Below are 21,552 nucleotides of genomic sequence, written 5' to 3' on the forward strand. Positions count from 1 at the left end.
GCTCACAGATAAGTGGAAGAAGAGAGACTTAACTACAAAAAATTTTTTTAATGTTTATTTGCTTTTGAGCGAGAGAGAGAGAGACAGGGTGTGAGCAGGGGAGGGACAGAGAGAGAGGGAGACACAAAATCCGAAGCAGGCTCCAGGCTCTGAGAGTCAGCAGAGAACCCGACGTGGGGCTCGAACCCACGGACTGTGAGATCATGACCTGAGCTGAAGTCGGATGCTTAGCCAACTGAGCCACCCAGGCACCCCTTAACTACCAATTTTTCAACCATCAACTCAGTGCTCGTTGTATTGTTCTGGAATTTGTTAATGGTCTAATGTCTTCTATCATGCAAATGAGATATCATATACCATTTTGTGGAATCCTGTATATTCAGTCTTGTTCGGACTCACATGTACTATGGTTACGATGATGGGACATTCTAAAGTCATTTCGAATAATTTTCCATGACAGTCCCCAGAAAAGGGTGGCAATAGTTATGACTGATGTTTATCAGTTGAGGGAAGGAGGGAAGGTCTGAGGGCAAAGAAAACAAGGAGGTCACAAAAGTGATTCCCTGTTTTCTCCTCATTCTCTGGCCACATACGGCCTTTTTTATCCAAGTATGTGGACAATGTCACTGGTATTTCACGACTATAGTACGGAGGTATAGAGATTAGCCTAGAAGAGCAGAGTATTTGGTGAGGATGTATGAAAAAGTTCATTACAACTTAACAAAAATGAAAAAGACGTGAAAAGAGGACAAAGATTGAAATAATTATGCCAGCTCTGACAGAGGCTGGCATAAGGGACCAGAGGTACAATATCTTTGGTCTTCCCCCCCCCTTTTCATTAATAAGTATTTAAGATTTTTAAAATCTTCATTTTCTTTCTATAATTTGAGCTATAGAGTGCTTTTGAATGTTGTAATCAAATAATACTTTTCTTTTGTGTATTATTTTTAAGCTTAGTTGCCTGGCTGCCTGCTTTTGATATATTTTGTTTTGCCTGTCTTTCTACCTTCACGGAATCAATGTAAACAGCATTTTCAGCAAATTTGGGGGTAGCTAATTTTCATTAACAGAAGAATGACTGAAAATAATAATAAACATTATAATAATAGCAGCTAGCCTTTATAGAGCTATGTGGTGGGCTTTCTCTAAATATTAAATCAGTAAATAATTTCCAGAATCTGATATGGTAGGCAATATTAATATTCTGATTTTACAAATGGGGTAATCAAAGCCCCGTGGAGTTTAGATCTTGCCTAATCTGCTGGTTAGTGAAAAAGTTGGGGCACAAATCCTGGTCTTCCTGACGTCAAGTCAATGAATTTAACATATGCTGGCGAATGTTATGTGCATCCTTAAGACAAAACTTCCGTAAACTTTGAATATGCCGATATATTGTCATGACAGATACACATCTTTCTCTGGTGATGACTGAGAATCTCCAAACTCTTGGATGATGTCAGCTGGTGTCTCCATATGGTCTTCAGTGAAGGGCTGGAGTCAGTCAAACGTTCATGTCTCCTGACAGACACGGTGATCAGTATTCTCTGCCGAGAGCTTCTCAGAGGTAGTCAGCCTTGCTGGATTGATGCTCCTTCGGTAGAAGCATTTGTTGAGTGATTTGACCAGGTCATTTTTGTTTCCCCATGTAGCCTTGAGATTCTATGATATTTTTAATTGCAATGCATTGGATGCAAAGAACAATTAGATGCCTTAATTTAATATTTCCAAGCAAATTGATTCAGACACATTAGCCCCAGTTGGATTCATACATGGACAACACCAGGGTCAATACGATGCAAAGGGTTTGTTCATATATCATTGATACAATCTACAAAAAAACAATGCACATATGTAGGTTTGATTACATCACCATGTGCCAGGTACCTGCTTGCTGAGATTTGTGTCTAACCTTGCTCTGTTGTTGATGACCAAGTTAACTTCAACAGGTGGCTTTTCACAGGCTCCCTTGGACGCTGGAATCCCTCTGGACCACCAGTGGAAGAACAGGCCATAGATTGGAGGATGGTAGGAAAGGAGAAATCAGAGTATTTTCCCCTTTTCTTTTGTCCCCTGGTGCCATTTCTTTCAGGATCTCTGTCCTCTGTAATTTCAGCACCTACTTGGTAGGCAAAGCCACGAATCCTGAGCTCTGGTCACATTGCCTTCTCGCCTGTGCCACTGTCTTGAGAGGTGGCAGCATCTTTCTTAACTTCTAGGTTGCTTCACCCCTCCCTGTGTACCTTCAGTGATTACATCATCCAGGTCCAATGCCCTGTATTACACTCCCTCTGTTTGAAACTAGTACAGATCTTGATTTCCTAACTGGGATTCATTTGGAACATATTGCAATTGACGTGAAGCTCTTACATTTGGAAGATACCCTCTGTTTAACTGCCTGAAAAGTAGAATTTATGGTGCTCAACTGGCCAGAGGAGAGACTGCCTGGGAAATGGATGGGGAATCTGGAAAGCTGAGCAAGAATGACTTGGCTTTTTCCAGGCGGGCTTCTTTTACTTGCATTTTTCTGATGAGATCATCAAGTATTGGTTTTACTCTTGTAGGTGTCCTGGTTTGAACAACACATCATATCACACGGCCACCACACTGACACTCAGTGAAGTCCATGGTGTCCATTAGGAGACTGAGAATGCACAACCATAGTGGTGGCGGCAATGCCTGCCTGGGGGCGGTTGGTGCCCAATGGTGAAAGGTGATGAAAAGGGGTGGGAATGGTGGGTCCAACAGTGAAGCCAAAGAAAGAATTCAGCAGAACAAGAGAAACTGAGGACTGACTGGTTCTGTGAGCGAAACAGCCTCATTCGAAGGCAGAGATGCTGGTGCAGAGATAATAGATGATGGCAACTTTGTTGATGCTACAAGTAGAGAAAGTTGAACTGGAGACACCATTGGGTCCCCCGGGGAGGAGGGACCTGGTAATGACCCTTTGAGTAGTCCAGACTTATGGCTGCTCAGAAAGCCTCTAAGGATGGATGAACATGGGAGAGTTGCTGAAACTGGGGGAAAGGTGGGAATTCAAACAGAAGACACGTTGCATTTCAAAGGCCAGGTCCACTCTCCTGGGCTTTTGTTCTGCAGCCTCTGCCCTGAATAAGAATGGATTTTCCAGTTCAGCTGCCAATCAGTTGAATATTTATTCCATCTTCCCACCAAATAATATTTTTTAAAGCACTGAACTATGCCAGGAGAAGAGAGCTTTTAAAATAGATGATTAAGCCCTAGAATTTTAGGAAGGTTGGGAAGTCATTTAAAACTTTCTCCAGAATTATTCATTCATCCCTTTAAAATACTGATCAGGCTAGAACTTCCTTTGCCACCTGCTGTTCTGTTTCAACCAAGGCACAATTGTATGCGGAGTGCATTAATAATCCACAAATTCCCTCTTCCAGTCCGCAATATCCACATCCCTCCTTCCCTCCCTCCCTGCCTCCCTCTCTCTCTCTCTCTCTCTCTCTCTCTTCCCATCCCCTTACCCTCCATCCACGATTTAGCACCTGCAATAGATCTCACCTGTCAGGTGACAAGCATGATGAGAATAAATTAAATGATGATCTATTAGCTCACGATGTCCACAATCTAAGGACATGTTAAAAAGTTGGGTTAACTAATTAGAGCATTGGAAAAGGGATGCAGGAATGTGGACACATAGGAAAACGTTATAAAGTTACCAGAAAAACAGAGGGGGAGCCATAAGTTCACATATCTTTATCTGCTCTGGTTCTGTACAAAGGCCATGTTTTATTGTTATTTTGGACATAATCTTTTTATCTTCACAGCCTTAAAAGAGAGGTCGTATTTTTCCTATTTTGTAGCTAGAAAACCAAAGATCATGGAGGCTCATTTTTCATGACTGAATAGAAATAAATGGCAGAACCAGAACGTGTCCCCAGGCTGTGTTTTCCACAGGTAACATGTGTGGGCAACAGAAATGGATTTAGGGGAGAGGTAAAGTGCTAGCTGGGCGTGGCTTATTATCAAGTGGCCAGAAAGGAAGAGCATCCTGGGCAGAAGGAACAGCACCAGCAAAATGATGGTTCAAAATAGAATGCGTTTAGGATAAAAGAATAGAAAAAAGTATGCAGCCGGCAAGCAAACATTAATTCTTACTACACTGTAATATGGAGTGGAGTGGGGTTATTTGTGCTTTATTGAGCTGATGATTTAATGTGTAATATGATACCGGAGTAAACTGTTGCCATAAAGAGACAAATGACTTCTACATTTTTATGGTTTCCAGTCACGGTATTGTCGACAGATCACTCCAGGAAAGCACGGTCTTTCACTCTCTTGGAGCATTTCATAAACCCTCCTCTAAATGCATCTTGTCTACCAGGGCCCAGAGCAAAATTGAAAGAAAGTAATTTATTTGCTGAAGCTCGATGGCTATTTAGAGGGAGCTTAATGCAAAACATCAGAATGAATCTCTAAACAAAGTGCTCTCTCATTGTGTTTGTCTATCGCTCCAAAGTTAAAAGTTCCATTCAGAATTACAACACGCAGTCACAGTCGCCATGGGGAGTACCTGGAAGCATCTTTGCTGTAAAGTGATTGTTTAATCTCGGGTGCCCAACTGCAGTGATTATAGCCTAAATTGAGTACCACTTTAAGATTAAAGCCTACTGAAATAAAGATGTAATAACATTTAAAAACGATAGTGCTCATGAATAGAACAACAAGAATGAGTTATGGTGTTTGGGAGAAAGAAGAAGAAGAAGAAGAAGAAGAAGAAGAAGAAGGCTGGGAAGGAATTTTAGCACTCTGCTGTTCTAGCACCAAAGCCTGTTTTGACACTACGTAAATAATTGAGTGCGGCTGTTTCAACATTTCAATAAAACTTTATTTATAACAACAGGCCATAGATTGCTGGGGCTTACCCCAGGGTACTTATTTCCAAGCCCATCTGATGCATGCATCCCATTTATGGCACTGTGGTGGGTTGTTCCTTCTATGGCTCCTAAGGAAGCATGACTCTGCCCCCCTACTCTCTTACATGCTCCTGTCCTACACCAATTCTAGGTTGGACCATCTCACATAGCAAGCATTTAGCAAGTATGACATTAACAGAGACTTAACAACTACCTGTGCACTGGGACTTTTCCTTCTGGGACCTGTCAACTATTAATAATAATATTAATAATATTCAGTTAGGGCACCCCATAATGAGAGATGGTGTGGATAGAGATGTCCTCCCGAAGCCTACATCAAGACCACACAAATGACCAGACTGTCTTAGTCCCTGTGGCCTCAGTTGAACCTCCACATGATGACAGCTGCATGGGCAAACCCAGAAAAGGCCAGCAGAAGAACTGTGCTTCTGACATCAGCCGACACACAGATCTGGGAGAAATAAACCACTCCATTTTGGCGTGGCTGGCTATACAGTAATAGACAACTGGTGACTAACCAGTTATTATCATTATGTTTCATGATAATCTTGAGATCAGGTATGCAGCATGAAAGTTGAAATTACTGGATCTAGGTTTGAATGTGGGGGCTGAACATCACCAGTGGTTTGACCCAGAGTGAGGCTGCTACCTCTCTGCCTCTCAGAAATAATCCTGAGAGATAAGATGTGATTTGTAGTTTCATACAGTTAAAATTATTGGTTCATGATATATAGGTATAGATGTAGCTATAGACATAGGTAGATATATTCTTTCTATTATCTATTGACCTATCATCTACCTATCCATCTGTTTCAGATATTGTCAAATATTGCCATATGCCCTTCCAAAGTGACCATACTAATTTCTACGGCAGCCAGCAATGTAAGGTTCTTCAAACACTCCCCTTTCGGGGGCGCCTGGGTGGGTCAGTTGGTTGAGCGTCTGACTTCGACTCAGGTCATGATCTCGTGGTTTCTGAGCCCGAGCCCTACGTCGGGCTCTGTGCTGACAGCCTGAAGCCTGCTTCGTATTCTGTGTCTCCTCCTCTCTCTGCCCCTCCCATGCTCATGCTCTGTCTCTCTCTGTCTCTCAATAATAAATAAACATTAAAAAAAATTAAAAAAAAACAAAAACACTTCCCTTTCCTCTATGCTATAAACTGTTTGGAAATAGATTGTGCTGATAAGAGAAACACAGTACACTGAAGTTTTAATTTGCATTTCTTTACATGCCTTAACATTCTTTAACACATTTCTATGACATTTTCATTCATTTTCCACTGAATTCGCTTTTGAGATCCTCAACACATTTTTGTCTAGGGCAACTGAGTTGTGTTCCTTCATAATTCACATGTTGAAACCCTAATGCCCCATGTGATACTTTTGGAGATGAAGCCTTTGGGAGGTAACTTCATTGTGATGAGGACATGAGGGTGTGCCCCTCATGATGGAATTAGGGTCTTTATAAGAAGAAACACCAGAGCTATCTCTAAGCGTGTGCGCTGAGGAAAGACCATGTGAGGACACAGCGAGAAGGTGGCTTTCTGTGAAGCAGGGGGAGTCTCACCAGGAACTGAGTCACCTGGCAGTTTGATCCTGGACTTCTCAGCCTCCAGAACTTTCTGTCACTTAAGCTTCCCTAGACTACGGTATTTTTTTTAGGGTAGCGGGAGCCAGTGAACACAGTCATGTATGTGGTACATAACTTCCCCCATTTGATGTTTGTGTTTGACTTGGTATTTTGTTTGGACATGCAGAATATCTTATATTTTTTGCTATCAATATTAGCAACATGTTCCTTATTGCATTCTTTGGCCTTTATGGTCACCAAGGCCTTTCCCCATCAGTATTTTCTGTAACTATTCCCTGTCTTATTTTAGATCTTTTATTATTTCGTTCTTTCATTTTTAAGCATTAGATTCACCTGCATATTTTTCATGTAAGAAATAAAGGAAGAAAAAGAGATATAGGGATTCTGATGTTTCCTTGGTTTAGCTTGGGACGTTTTGAACCATCCTCCCACCCAGATAGCGACTCCTTGTTTCAGGGTTATTCGTTCTTTTCTTCATTTCTTAGACTTACTCAGAAAAGTTTTAGAACTTGATATTCTATCCTAATGATCTATCTCTCTATGCCTGAAATGCCAAATTCTTCTAATTGCTGGAGTTTTATCATACTTTTGAAAATTAGTAGGCTTATTGTGTCTCACCATTTCCCTCCAAGCTTTAAAATGCTAATGTCACGTATAGATTTTTCCATACGAGTTTTACAATCAAACCACCTAGTTCCCGAAAAGGAAAGAGAATTATTTTCCTTTTTTATTGCATAGCATTATGTTCACTGATTAGCTTAGAAAGAAATATCATTTTAACAATGTCAATTCTTCGCATCCAATACCAAAATATGCCTTTCCCTTTCTTCTTGTCTCCTTTAATGTTCCTCAGTAGAGTCCTAAATTTTCTTCATGTGTTTTCTGAATCCCCAAAGTTCTGAAGGTATTTAATTATTTGTTCCTGTTGTTCTTGAAATGGGAACTTTGTATTCTATTTTTGAACTGGCTTTTGTTTTTGTTTTTTCAGTTTTAGACAGAGAGAGAGATTGCTAGTGGGGGGAAGGGGCAGAGGGAGAGAGACTGAGACAGAGAGAAAGAGAGAGAGAGAGAGAGAGAGAGAGAGAGAGAGAGAGAGAGAGACTCTCAAGCAGGCTCCATACTCAGCATGAAGCCCACCAGGGAGCTGGATCCCATGACCAAGAGTCGGTCACTCAATCCACTGAGCCACCCAGGTGCCCCAAACTGGTTAGTATTTTATATAGGGGCTCCGATGAGTTCGTATATTCACTATCTGCCGGCCACTTTGCTCGGTAGATTTTATAATTACTAATATTCTCCCTGAGTTTCAAACAGGCAGCTTGAAAATAATTAAAACTTGATGCTCCTATTCCCTGTCAACACAGGGATCCTGCCGTCTCCGATTCAGCAGTGAACCCTTGGAATCTGGAATTACCTGGCCTGCACTCACAATCCTGTCTTTCCAGCGTGAGTTTCTTAACTTCTCTATGGTCAATTTTTTCATCTGTCAAAAAGAAGTTAGCAACAGTACCTGCTTCATAGGATTGCTGGATGATTAAATGAGTTAATGCTGCTAAAATGTTTAGACCAATGCTTTTTTTTTTGGCCAATGCTTTATGTCTAATAAAGACTCAGTGAGTGTTCTCTGTCTTTGTTGCCTCACGTACGGAATCCATAAATCATACAGCAATAGCCATGCATGCTTTGGCTTGTCTGGAAGGGCAATCGAAAGGCTGTATGATGTGATAAAAACGTAAGTGCCTTGCAAATTTATGCTATTATTAGAACACAAAGGAATTGTAAACAGGCAGGTCACAAATACATCCATTCATTCAAGGAGCAGTTGCTATATGCTGGTAGAAGTAGAAAGGTCTAGAAAGGTCTAGAACCCACGCTCAAATTTTACCTCATTTCACTCAGGAGAGTGTTTTTCATTGTAGTAAAGTCTTCGTTAGGATTAATCCAGACGAGAGATTCAGATTGCTGGTTGGAATTCTCTCTCCAGAGAGCGCCAGAGAAACATACTGACGACCATCCTTTTTGTGAACGTATCAACTGGCCCTTTAACGCAGTGTGGTTGTGTACATAGAGATGAAAAGAAATGCGTTGTTAATATTATCTAAGAGAGAGTGGATGCACATCATATGGCAGAGAGTCTACTATTTTATATTCACTAAATGAGCTACATCCACAAAATTTGGTAAGTAGGCAATAATATCATCTTTACTTTATAGACAAGAAAACCTTCTCAAAAGTTGAAGTGAATTATCTCCCAGCCTCATATCGTTAGAAGGCAGGGGCCAGGGCACCCACCTTCTGATCCCTGGGTCTGTACTCTTCAACAATTCTCTAGACTGTGGCAGGCTCTGTATGGCTTTTCTACCTCCTTTCCCCAGTCATGTCTCTATTTCCCTTCAGGCGCGTTGTACCTATGTTGTCTATTCTGAATGTAGGTATTTGGTGAACAGGAATAATCTGGCATTGATTATTGATATGTGAATATCAATTGCAAAATGACAGCTCTTTCCAGGAAGAAAGGACTGGAAAAAGGAACCAACAAATAAGGAACCTATAGCATTCATCTTATTCTCTCTTAGAAACGAATTCCTCACGGGGCCCCTGGGTGGCTCAGTCGATGAAGCATCTGACCCTTGATTTCGGCTCAGGTCGTGATCTCACAGTTCATGAGTTTGAGTCCCCATCAGGCTCCACGTTGACAGCGTGGAGCCTGCTTGGAACTCTTGGCCTCCTCTCTCTCTCTCTCTCTCTCTCTCTGCATCTCCCCATGCATTCTCTCTCCCTCAAAGATAAACATTAGAAGAGAAGAAAGGAGTTCTTTAAGTTCATTGTCACAAATAGAGAAACTAAGACTCACAGCTAATGTTACTCGTTCAACGTCATGAAGTTCTTGAGCTCTGCGACAATGACTTAGATTTAAGTCACTGAGACTGAATTTTCTACAATACATTGAAAGTGGTGTTTCCTGTGAGACATTCCAGGCTTCGGTCTGTGAAAGCCCCGGGGGAGAATTTAGATATCGATTTCCCCTTGGCCTCTGAGAACACAACAGAGTAAAGCCAGTTTGCATTGAGTGGTCGGTTCTACTTGATTCCTAGACAGAGTCACTGTCCTGCTGTATTTTTCAAAACCCGACCCTTCCTAACTTGGCCGCCAAGAAGCATGTGCCCCATTGACCTCTTATTTGTGAGGAAAAGCGAGACCTGGGAAAAGTACTGGCTGTAAGTTGGGGAAAGTGCATTCGCGACAAAATATACCCCAGCTGGCCCTTAAATCTGTGAGAAGTCACACACCATTAAAGAAACCTTGGGAGTCGGAAGGGCTGTGGGAAAACAAAGCGAAACAAGATGGAAGCTAAGTGCATCAGAGTTGCAACCATTGGTGCAATAGATCATCCCTACTAGTATTATCTAATTAAAATTGTATCAGTCATCATTGTAAACAAGGGGCTCTGCCATAATCATAACAATAACATATACAGAGGGCTTACCTCATGTGAGGCGTTACTGTCAACATGTCATTTAAATTCCGTTGCAAATACTCCCAGTGACAATGAAGTGAACACTATCATGATTCTTCCTCATTTGCAGGTAAAGACACTGAAGCTCAGAGAGGTTGAGTAACTGGTCCAATGACACACAGTCCGTTAAGGTAGGATTTGTATTCCATATGGTTTTGCAGCCAAACGCTGCACCATATCCTTTCTCTTTTATTTTGTGATTTTTCAAGGTTTATTTCTTTTTGAAAGAGAGAGAGAGAGCATGGGCAGGGGAGGGGCAGAGAGAGAGGGAGACAGAATCCTATGCAGGCTCTAGGCTCCGAGCTGTCAGCACAGAGCTGGGGTGGGGGGTGGTTTGAACCTAGGAACCACGAGGTCATGACCTCAGTTGAAGTCGGACCCTTAACCCCACTGAGCCACCCAGGCGCCCCCATAAACTTTCTCTTTTTAAGTGGCTTTAGTCAATTGTCCTATTGTGCTCTTGATGGTGATAAGGATCCTTTGAGCATTAGCACTTTTCGTGAACTTTTCAGGGGGTCCTTGAAGAGAAACCACTTAGCTCAATTACATCTAAGTTTCAGATGATTTATTTTGGGTCCTCTCAGTTTGGTGCGTTGTTCAGTCATTCACTGCATCGGATAAAATAAATTCTCCTACTGCCATATTAGACGTGTAATTTTTTTCTTGTATTTCCTGTAGTGTTCTGTAACGTATATGGTAACGTATGAAGATAATTCTGCTTAAATGTCCTTTAAATTCACCACTCCGTGTGATACCCCGTCTCGTATTTGATAGTGTCCTTTGTCTTAAAGTCTTTTTGATCTGAATTTATCATCGGTAATATCTCATAGTCCTTGGGTTCTAGGTATTTGCCTTATACGTAGCCGCCAATTACCTTATGGAAACTTCTTCAGATCTAGGTGCGTATTTTTTATACAGATTGTACTAACACTTTGCATTTTTGAGGCAAGAGTGATCACTTTCTTTCCTTTTTCAAATTTTTTTTAATGTTTATGTATTTTGGAGAGAGAGATCGACAGACAGTGTGAGTGGGGGAGGGGCAGAGAGAGACAGAGAGACAGAGAGAGAGAGCAGGGGAGGTGCAGAGAGAGAGGGAGACACAGAATCTGAAGCCCCGACTGTGAGTTCATGACCTGAGCTGAAGTCCGACACTTAACAGACTCAGCCACACAGGCGCCCGGTCCTTTCTTTTTTTTAGATTGAGGAGTAACTTAAACACAATGTAACACAGTTCTGTTAAGTATACACCCTGATGGGGCGCCCGGGGGGGCTCGGTCAGTTAAGCTTCCGACTTAGGCTCGGGGCGTGATCTCGCAGTTTGTGAGTTCAAGCCCCTCCTGGGCTCTTGGAGGCTGGAGCCAGCATCAGATACTCTGTCCCTCTCTCTCCCTGCCCCTCCCCCCCCCTCAAAAATACATAAACATTTAAAAAGGTGTACACATTGATGAGTCGAGTATACCCTTGTGGAACCAAAGTACATGAAATTACACATTTCTATCGGCCCAGGAAGTACCTTGGTACCTCGTTTGGTTCCATCAGAGCTCCTTAAGGCAACTACTATTTTCGTTTCTATTCCCACACATTCGTTTTGCATGTTCCTGAGCTTATTAAATAGCATCTTGCTTGCGTTCGTTTTTGCATCTGGTTTCTTTTTTGCTCACCACACTGTGTCTTGAGTTCACCCATGTAGCTCTGCATGTCAACAGTCTGTAGTTTTGTCTTAAGTTGTTTTTCTTTTTCTTAATAAAACTCCATTGCGTGATTATGCCATCATTTTTTTTTTTAAGTCATTCATCTGTTGCTAGACATCTGAATTCCCTGCCAGTTCTTGGCAATCATGATTATTACTACCCTGGGCATTCTTAGAGAAGCCCTGTTGTGATTCTACGCTTTTCTTTCGATTGAGAAATTACCTAAGAGTGGAATTCTTCGCACGTAGGTAAGTGCATATTTAACCTTAGAAGAAATTGCCAAGCAATTCTGAAAAGTGGTTGTATTTTTTACCTCTTTACCATCGATGTGTGCAAGTCGAGTTTCTTTATTCCTTCTGAACATTTGGCATTGTCAGATTTTTGTGGTAGTTGTGGCTTTCTGCCATTCTATGAATATGAGATAGCTCCTTGCAATGTTTTTAATGTCCATTTTTCTGATGCCTCAGCAGGTGACCTTCTCACAGACTTAATGGACAGTATTATATCTTCTCATTGATGGTCCATTCAAGGCTTTGGTCCATTTTTTTCCCCCCAGTCTGGGCTGTATGTTGTGGCAGGCCTGAAAGATAGGCCACTTGATCCCTCTTTAAGTGAGGATGTCAGCTAGTTTCAATGTTTGCTTCAGCTGCAGAGAGCCCCCTGGCAGAGGAACCCATCCTTCCCAGGGGCAACCTACCTCCAGTGACTAATAGAGGCAGAGATTTAAAGGCCCCTCCATGTGGGCTCAATGAAGCCAACTCCAAGGCACCATATACGCTTTTCAGAATTGCTTGGCAATTCCTTCTAAGGTTAAATATGCATTTACCTATGTGCAAAGAATTCCCTGTAGGACTAGCGAGACTTATGAGGCCCGCATCATAGTTTGGCTACTGTCTCTGTCCAATCCTCGTTTTTTCTTCCTTCTTTCCACAGGTGTCGGTTACTAATACATAGCCGTATGCTAAAATCTCTGTCTCAGCATCTGCATGAAGAAAACCCCATCGGTGATCCCTGAGACCAGGAATGGCTTGAGAATGGATTGTGAAGACTGGATTTGAAGCACAATTATTTGTCACCTAGCTGCTCACAAAGACCCACCATTGGTAGGTATGGCAAGAAAACAGGTAGTGGCACTAAATAATGTCAAATGGGGACCAGGTCCCTGGGATTGAATACCCAGAGTAGGTGAGCTCTGTGGAAAGCTAAACATGGAACCAGTGCAAGCCTGGTGTGCCAAAATTGGGATTCTGGTTGGAAAATAATGACATTCTGACACCGGGTTGGGGACAATGGGTAGCTGTCCTCTCATGCTTTGAAAATTCAAACTCCTCTGAGCCTGGAGAAGTGGCCCACACATCCCCATTAAGATCTCACACATAGGAATGAAATTGTAAGGTATTTGTCTTTCTCCGGCTGACTTAATTCACTTAACTTGACTAACTAGAATTTAAATTTTTTTAATGTTTATTTATTTTTGATAGAGAGAGAGAGGGAGAGCGTGAGAGGAGGAGGGCAGAGAGAGAGAGGGAGACACAGAATCTGAAACAGGCTCCAGGCTCCGAGCTATCAGCACAGAGCCCGACGTGGGGCTCGAGCCCAGGAACTGTGAAATCGTGACCTGAGCTGAAGTCGGATGCTTAACTGACTGAGCCACTCAGGCGCCCCTAACTAGAATTTAAATAAACACCAAAAACAAACAAACAAAAGAAGATCTAACACACCATTGGATATAAGAAAGAAAATGAAGAGGCTTCTCCCTCTAACACAATCTGTACAACCCCCTTAAGATCTACCCTCACAAGCTGGTGACTGTGTAAGCCAGCACTCACAGTAGGAAAAAAACTTTTTTTTTAAAGTTTATTTATTTTGAGAGACAGAGATAGAGAGCAAGAACAGGGGAGGGGCAGAGAGAGAGGGAGAGAGAGAGAATCCCATGCAGGTTCTGTGTTGTCAACACAGAGCCCGAAACAGGGCTCGATCTCATGAACCATGAGATCATGACCTGAGCCAAAATCAAGAGTTAGATGCTTAACCAACTGAGCCACCCAGGCGCCCCAGTAGAAGAGGCTTCTGTAAAACTAGGTTCGCTGATAGCAATGGGGCCATTAGGATCCCAGAACAATAGAGGTCATATGATGGCGCTTAACTTCCAGAAACCAGGTAGATAAAATTATCACGAATGGAAGGTTAGAGTGGCATCCAAGAAGCCTGACGTACACAGACTCATGGGAATGCTTAACAAAATGCATCCCTAGTGGCAAAACAGATGGGTAGACTCAACTTTTACCATTACAAAAAAAAAAAAGAAGTCATGTCCAGAAGGATAAGGACAGTTTTTCCAATTAAAAAACAAAAGTCATGATCCATTGCCAAATTTCTGTACATGCCGCAGTTTTAAAATCTGGAACACAATGCCTAAAGGGGAGTCAGAGCCCCTGGAGGAAGGATCCTGCCACTCTAAGGCAGGGAGATGTAAGGATTCTGCCGTTCGTTCCCCCAAGGCACCTGCAACCATTTATTCAGGTAACTGCTCTCTGGGGGAAAGGGGAATGGGAAACATTTCAGTGGCCTGAGATGATATTGGCGACTAGAAACCTGAAGCATTCTCTGTTACATCCTTCTGTTAGAAAGGGGCATTTGAGGACCGGGTCAATAGCACGGAGTCCTGGCCAGAGTCAGTGTGAAGAAAGTTACTGCGTCTGTGACCCCACTCAGTGCTCACTTCTCCAGTCCCTCAGTAGATAATTGCGATCAACGTACTTGGTGCTCGGTGCAGGCCCCACAAAGGTTCCTTGGCTGATGTGGTTAAGAGTCATCATAGAAGAGAAGACCTACCAGAATCTTCTGAAATTCTACCTTCCCCTTCCCAGCAGAGAGAGTGAATCAAAAATGTCACGCTCTGACTCAGATGGCTAAAATTAGCGCCACCCTTAAGGATGTAAAAGATTCAGAAGTGGTAGACCCCGCCGTATATCCGGGTACTTTGTAAATCTGGCCCTCCCATAAAGCATCTTGGAGGATGACTCGGAAACCTTGAACCTACCTTGCATGGCAAATGAGACGCCGCCTACGTGATTAGGTGAATGGTGTTGATATAGGAGATTATCCAGGGTGATACTGGCCCAAATGTGATCACGGTGACCCTTCTGAGAGGGAAAGAGGAAGAGTTGGAGAAGGAGATACAGAGGCAGAAACGTAGAGTGTGGTGATGGCTCTGAACGTGGAGCAGGTGGCTGTGCCCCATGGAGTGGGTACAGGCAGCCACAAAATTCTGCAAAAGACAAGGAAGAGGATTCCCCTCCCGGAGCCTCCAGAAGGAACCAGCCCTACCAACACTGAGACCTTAGCCCAGGGAAACGGAGTTCAGACTTTAAACCTCTAGAAGTGTCAAAGAATACATTGGTGCTGTTTTGAGCCATTAATTTGGGAAATTTTGTTGCTGTGGCCACAGGAAAATACCACAAGAGGATTTTTGTTTATCGCTTTTAAGAATTCTATTATTCCCTGGTTGCCTAGACTCCCTTTGATGAAAAGTCAGCCATCATTCGTTTCCTTACGCACTGTATGAAATACATTTTTTTTCCCCTTTAGCTGCTTGTAAGATATCTCTTTATTTTGGTTTTCAGCAGTTTAACTATGAAATGCTTTGGCATATATTTTCTCTCTATCGATCCTGCTTGGCCTTCACTCATCTAGAGGTTAGTGGTTTTAATGGAATTGGAAATATTGGATCGAATGTGCTTCTGGAAATATATCATCTCACCCATTCTCTCTCTCTTCTGATGAAACTCCAGTTCCACAGGTGTGGCACTATTAGCTACTACCCTGTAACTCCCCAAAGTTTTGCTCATTTTCCAATCATTGCCCTCACTTTGAACTATTTTGATTATGTTGGCTTCCTATCTGTAATCTTTTCTTGCACACTTTATAGGGCACCTGGGTGGCTCTGTCGGTTAAGCGTCTGACTTCAGCTCAGGTCATGATCTCACGGTTGGTGAGTTCCAGCCCCACATTGGGCTAGGCGCTGACAGCTCGGAGCCTGAAGCCTGCTCCGGATTCTGTGTTTCCCTCTCTCTCTGCCCCTCCTCCGCTCCGCTCATGCTCCCCTCCTCTCTCAAGGATGAATAAATGTTAAAAAAAATTTAAAAAATTAAAAAAAGAATGTCTATGTCACTCAGAACTCTCCCATCTTTTCCTGCAAATGCTTGACCGTCCCTTCCTGCAAATACTTTAAAATATGTATCGTAGTTGTTATAAAGCCCTTGTCTTTGAGTTTCAACATTTGGGTTACGTTTAGGTCTGTCTTTATTGACTAATTTTCCCTGGACTCTGAATCATATTTTTCTGCTTTTCTGCATGCCTGGTAGTGTTTTATTCTGTCGTGGTATATTGTGAAGCATATATACTTTCCGAGATTTGGAGTTCTTTTATCCTCACTTGTAGAGAGATTGATTTGGGTCCAGCAGGCAGTTAAATTATTGATGGATCATCTCGGTCCTGTGGCAACTTGGGTTTAGGCTTTTTGAGCTCTATTTAAAGTTCCCCTTAATCCTAGGGTGTAACGCTTAGTTCTGTGATGCCCTCACTCCGGAAGCAGGGCCTGTAATGGGTTTCCGACGAAAAGTGTGAGGGTTTTAACAAGACCTTCTCCCAAGCACAGGGGTGTTGGCGTTAATTCTGCTCAACTCTTGAGTCTCCCTGTTAGGGCTTTTAGCTGGATTCCTGGTGTTCATCATCTGCACACACGTATTTCTGGAGTCTGATAAAAACTGAGATGAATTTATATGCAGACGTTGGGGGTCACCTTCTGAAACCCCTTCCTTTCTGGGATACTTTCCCCAAGTTTCCAGCAGCTCTGAGAGTCCCCAAACCCAACCTCTCATTCCTCGTCCCTGTAACACTGCCACTTTCTGCTTGAGCTCTATTTTCCTTGAAGTATCTTGATGAGGTCATGCCCTCAGAGGGGAAGCCAGCTGAAGATAAAACACACGTCTTTATTAAGTATATTCACCCTAGTTAAGAACAATTTCCAAATTCTCACTAATGCACAGTTAACATGGCCTCAGCTTTGTGCCTGAGAGTGTTATCTCGGAGCACATTTTATCAGCAAAGTCACTCAGCTTCCCTTTCTCGTTGTTCTGCATCATCCTCCCAGTAGCATATCATAAGGGAAGTTGTGAATCATCTTCCGTTTCTTTGATCCTCCCCCAGAAGGAGCAGTAGAGGACCCCATGTCACCCCACCTCGTACATCCCCTTTATGAACCGCACCATGATAGGCACCGTATCATATTTCTGATTATGTCAGGAAGGTCTGACTCATAATATGCATCTGATCAAACTATTTTTTTTCTTTTATGGAGAAATGTTATGCTCTCCTAAAACTAGAGTTTCACATAGAAAATCGGGTTTGTGTAGAGAATGAGGAAAACATTTAGAAACCGGCACTTTGGTTTTTGTTGGTTTATTTGTTTGTTTCTGTCTGATGCTGGCGATCTGTTGGTAGAGGTGATCTGTTCTTTAACAGGCATAATAAATCATAATAGTGACAAGTGATTCATATAAATAAAAATAGTGACACAAGGTTCAGATCTAGCCTCTTAAACGTAATACTCCTAATAATAGCAGTAATTCGAAGAGTGAACATGTTCTGGGTGCTTAGTGTTCTGAATGCTCTATTGAGCTTAATCCTCTTATTAAACCTATGAGGTAGCAGGATTTCTAAAAACATTAAGGCATTGTTTATCCCATTTCTTAAAATATAAAGCAACAGCGTGAAATACTAGTTTCATACACCTTGTGGTCCATCCATCTAATAGGTGTCTGTTGAATGTTCTGATCTCTGCATGCACAAGGAATCAGAAAAGATTCTTGATGGCCTCTATAACGAGACATTGTTACATAAACAAATACGTGGTTACAGTAGAGTACAACAGGTGCCATTGTATGCCCATGGAAGAATCTCATGGACAAAAAAATAAATAAACAAATAAATAAAAATGGTACAAAGATTTTGACTTTACAGAGAGGAAGAATTAGAAGAGTCAGCGAATGCTTTCTGGAGTAGGTAAGTTTCAAAGATGAGATAATACTTCAAACTACATTCACTTTCTCCCCTATTCTTGACCTCCATATTGGATGGAGTGTATATACTTCCTGGCCTCCTGATTTGGGGTCTGGCTAAGATCATTTGCTTTGGCTGGTGATTAGCAGAGATGATCTGAAAGGTAAATAGGTTTGCTTCCTCGAGCTCCTGACTTTCATCATGAGAAGAACGTGCCTTAGCTAACCCCTGATCTGAACAGGATGCATACATGTGGCATAGAACCAAGCCCCACCTGCATCGTGGAGGCAAGCCCATCTAGTGGAGCCTGAATCAACCAAACCCCAGTGGCCTGGTAAATGTGCAAGGGACTCATGATACATACCCATGGTATATGCCTGATAAGGACTGAACATCTGTGTCCCTCCCCCTCCCCCACCCTAAACTCATAATCCAATGTGATGCCGATGTTTGGAGGTGGGGCCTTTGGGAGGCGATCAGGGTTAGTTAGGTCTTGAAGGTAGGGACTTCACGGGATTAACACCCTTAGAAAAAATTGAAACAGACACAAAATCTCTTTCAGTGTAGATGCACCAAGGAAAGACCACTGGAGGACATACAAAGATGGCCTTTTGCAAACCTGTAGACAGGCCCCCACCAGACTCCGATAGGCTGGCACCTTTATTTTGGACTTCCCGGCCAGAACTGTGGGAAATTGATGTCTGTTGTGTAAGCCACCCAGTCCGTTGTATTATTTCGCGATAGACACACAAACTGATTAAGGCCATGCCACTGGCATTTTGTGGTTGTCTGTTTTCACAGCAAAACCTGACTGACTGGGATAACCGGTAGATTAATCTTCTTCATCATAATACATGTTTAATTCGCTACACCTGTCTTTGTGCAAAGGTATCAACCGCACCCTTATAATGCTTTTAATTCCACCCCCATTATTGCTGGTGGATTCGGATCATCCTCCTACAACGTAAATGACTTACCTCTGTGAACTTTCGGTCCCTTCCTTCTTAGGGTGAAGAGAGATACCAAAAAAATGTTTGCCCAGATGTAGGGTTGCATATGTTTCCATCGATAATGAGCATGGGTAAGAAAAATATAAGAGAAAGTATGTAAGGATACATACTCAAACCTCTTCTTTGAGTCAAATTTAGCTTCCACAGAAAAGCTTGGCAATTGGCTCTTATATAAGATATCTGATCACTATGCATGCATTCAAGCCATCACCTCTGCCTAGTACAGAAAATACTTGAGGAAAAAGGGGCGTGGGGGGCGGAAAGCAACATTTTGCTAATGCAACTTATGCTTTTAGTGTGAACACATGTTATCTTAAAATTCTTCATTTCAACAGATTTTTATTTTTCAAAAGGCAACGGAGAGTGCCAAGGGAGATAATAAATGAATTTTCCTCCCTCCAACTCTCTTTTCCTGACCTTTATCAAAGTCCACTTTATTCTCCTTTGGGGAAGAAAAAGTGATTCGGATCGTCTCCCTCAACCACGAAAAAAGTCTGAGGAAAGAACAAATGAAAGAAACTCTCATCTGGTCATAAAGCAATAATTAATTGCACCATTAAGTAACCTATACAAATCTGGTAGGGGGGGGAAATGAGAGAGAAAGAGAAACCTCCTTGAGAAATATTCCCAGGGGACTGATGTTACTCAAAGTCGGTGTGATTCAGAGAAAGAAGAAAGGAAGCCTTAAGAAAATGAGACCCATAAGGAGGTCTTGAGTGTAGTACCCCAAGGAGGGTGAAGGAAAACACTTTTCAGGGAGAGATTCTTTTGTCTGGTGAGCCTGGCTGATCAGGTCACACGGACGCTTTGTGAATTGACATCAAAGTAAAGTTAGCTTGCAGCTACGACTTATTTATTTATGCTTTCATGAAAGATTTGCTTCAGGGTAGATAAATAGATGTTCTGCAGGGAATGCGTGATTTAGCAGCATGCAAATCCACTGTCCCTATTCTTCATGGTACCTATTCTTAGGTCAGTTCTGGTTTCTAGCCCAAGATTTGAGCAATTTGACCATATTAGGACCTCTTGGTTTGGCTTGCTTGTCGGATGTATCCCAAGCATTTGAACAGTGACCGGTGCTTACATGATGTTCACCGTGTACTGGTTAAAGAGAAGGTTGCACAGGTACTGTTAAAGTTGATGCCCTGACGGTCTCCATGAATTATTTTAGTAACAAACTAAGTAGAAATTAAGGAAGCAGTGAGACAAGTTAGAGAGAAACTCTGGAAATAAATCCAAGATAATCTAAGATACTCCTGCAAGGCTGGTCAAGGGCACAAGCGCTGAGGATGAAAAGGAACCAAGAGCAGGACCTTCTAGAAACAGACGTGTTATTGTCTTGGAATGTTTTTTTTTCCCCGACATCCAGTTTCCTTTCTTCCCCTGATAAAGTATAAGGAAGGTGTGCTTGTTCATTGATCTGTCTATTCAACCAAAATTTATTGTCTTAGTCTGTGTCCTCTCTAAATGTAACCCTGAGATAAAAATTGTATTTGGTAAGTGAAAAAAAAAAAAAACCCAGTAAGGGATTGGAGAAGGAAGTCAGAGAAGGGAAGATCGTCATTGTGCATTATCAACCTGCAACCACAGTGGGTGACTGGGGTTTCCACCCACTGGGGAATCAAATAATTTTCAAGACTATTTCTTACCCCAAAAACGAACATTTTATTGCTATCCTGCTGCCCATTTCAAAATGTGTCCAGCCACCTGTTCAATATCGGGTTTTAGTGGATCTTCAATTAAATCAAATGACAATATTTTATCTCAATGACCCCGATGTAGAGATGCTCCAATTTTTAATATGAACCCATGCTCATTACGAAATCCCATGAACCACATTAAAATCCAAAGATTAAATCCTCTTGTAAGTTAAAGCCCAAAGATTTCAAAACACTAAAAAAACTAAAGCTCCAAATTAAATGTCGCCCTTTTCAGCTCAAGTTACAAGGCAGTCAAAGTCGTCTCCAGTTTCTTGCTTTGATTACATTCAGCCAGAGGGTGGAGCTCTTGATGGTTGGGCTGCCTCTTCCTGGAATGGCTATAGTTCCTTCATAGCAGCAGAACTGGTTTTTTTCAATGCCAAGTCTTACTTTTAAAGTCAAATGAGGTTTTAGCACATACAAAATTATTATGGTACTGAAACCCTGATAACAAGATGTAAAAATAAGATCATCTCCAGATCCTAGAGCTAAGACAGCACCCAGTATTTGGTATTGCTAAAGAAATCTTCTCGACGAATTAGTAGTATTTGTGGGAAGGGCGGGAGAGGGAATTTTGGTTTTGTTTCTTGGTTTTGTTTTGCCCTGTTCAGGATGTTAGCCACTCTACGTCAGCTTTCCAAAATCTATGAACTATGCCCTTTAATTCAGTCTCAGAACTATTCCAAAAGAGGTTAATTTGGACAGAATGCAGTCACTGTATGTAAGAGTAGGAAGCAACCTCTTCATATTGTATTCTCTTAGACTCAGTGTTGAGAAACTATGGCCCTACAGGACAACCACCTGTTTTTATAAAGTTTTATGGGAACACAATCACATCCATTTATTTACATAAATTTACATTATTTTCTGAGCCACAAAAAATGGTTAAATACTATATACAGAGACCTCATGTTGTGCTAAGCCTGAAATGTTTATCATCTGGCCCTTCACAGAAAAACAGGGTGAAAAAGGTGTTCTGTCTTAACAATACTAAAAACCTTTTTTTTTTTTTTGCTAAGTTTAGAAAATTGCAATATTGGGGACCCAGGTCACTGGGTCAGAGCCCAGATCAGATAT

This window comes from Felis catus, chromosome B1 (assembly GCF_018350175.1).
Source record: "Felis catus isolate Fca126 chromosome B1, F.catus_Fca126_mat1.0, whole genome shotgun sequence".
Taxonomy (NCBI): Eukaryota; Metazoa; Chordata; class Mammalia; order Carnivora; family Felidae; genus Felis; species Felis catus.